Source organism: Volvox carteri (genome assembly GCF_000143455.1).
Source record: "Volvox carteri f. nagariensis unplaced genomic scaffold VOLCAscaffold_3, whole genome shotgun sequence".
Classification (NCBI taxonomy): domain Eukaryota; kingdom Viridiplantae; phylum Chlorophyta; class Chlorophyceae; order Chlamydomonadales; family Volvocaceae; genus Volvox; species Volvox carteri.
This window is the reverse complement of record NW_003307546.1, coordinates 112,094-113,363: the sequence shown is the minus strand read 5'-3', so window position 1 is coordinate 113,363 and position 1,270 is coordinate 112,094. Positions and strand designations below refer to the sequence as shown.

The 1,270-nt window shown below is 54.4% G+C and overlaps 1 protein-coding gene across 1 annotated transcript in view; it reads left to right on the top strand.

Annotated features, from left to right (window-relative positions):
* VOLCADRAFT_102937 (uncharacterized protein) overlaps window positions 1-1,270 on the top strand; it is a gene marked incomplete at both ends in the record, with an annotated part of 16,669 nt that overhangs the window by 8,300 nt on the left and 7,099 nt on the right. The window lies entirely within an intron of this gene.

Genomic DNA, 1,270 nt, shown 5'->3' with positions numbered 1-1,270 from the left:
GTGCCCAGATCGAACAGGTCCTGGGTAAACATCCGCACACACAATGCTAGGTGCTCATGCCCTTGCGGATGCGCTGTGTCTGAGCCCGCTTGGCACTGCGAGCACTCGGGTTGGGCGCCTCGCCGCATTCGTTGTTGTCAAGCTGATTGGGTGACAGCTTGCGCTTATGCTGATCACAACCGCCATGGAAGGCAGGGGTAATGGCGCCCGTGTCATCGGTCGCCGCTGGCAGCAACATTGCCGATGCATTACCGACAACAGCACCGCCGTCCCAAACGCCTTTATCAGGAAAAATTTTAGACTTATCTTGCTGTTTTTGTGTTTGTTCGGCGTTCAAGTCGTTGCCTTTTGCGTGTTTGTCTATGGAAGGACCGGTCATACATTCTGCTATGCCGCGTTGACTCACGGGCTTGACCTTCTTACGGCCCCTCATATCTATTTTATGATCAATAATACTAAGTTCTGCACACTACGGAGCAATCTGGCAGCAATGGACGTTTTTGGCTGAAGGAATGAAAATGTACGGATCGGCCTCACTTTGTTCCTTATTTCCAAAGGCCAAAAAGGCCTCTTTATTCCTTAAAAGTAATATATTACTTTAAAAAAAACACTGGCTGGCGGTGCACACGGCGAGTTTGGAGGCGCCCCAGTGGCCTAAGGGGGGGGGGGAGGAGGGAGGATCATGGTAACATGGAGCTCGGTTGTGGGAAATCGGGGAGTGGGTTACCGGCCGAGGGTAGGTTGCCAGGCTGCGGTGGTTTGGGCGGTGATTGGTGCGGCGGGGGAGGCAGGGGGAAGGGGGAACATACACCCTTCCTAAGAGGTCCTTGCAAACAACCCCTCCCCATCATCAACTTGGCAAAGTGGACACCGCTCTAGAGCTCTAATGCCTTTCCGCCTTCCTAACCTGCGGCCTCACATCTGTAACAACAAAAGGAACGGATTTACGTAACGGATTTACCAGCTTGTACGGGCCACGTCCGCCGTGTGTGCGTGTGCTTGAGACTGCGCACGTCCAAGTCGGAGTGCACATGCAGCGGCGCGTGTTGTTCATGAAAGGGGGGCCTGCTGTTATCGGACATCCAGAATCGTCGCGTAAGTCCCTCTGGGCAGCTCTCACTTCATCCCAGCACGCCGTCTGCCGCGCAGTTGGATTGGGCCACCACCGTACAGTTGATCTAGTAAAACCCGCAGACTGGGTTTTCTCCCTAGTTACCTTCCCTCCTCTTTGCACCCAATTGCCTTCCCCGTAGCCCCTCCCCTCCCTGAT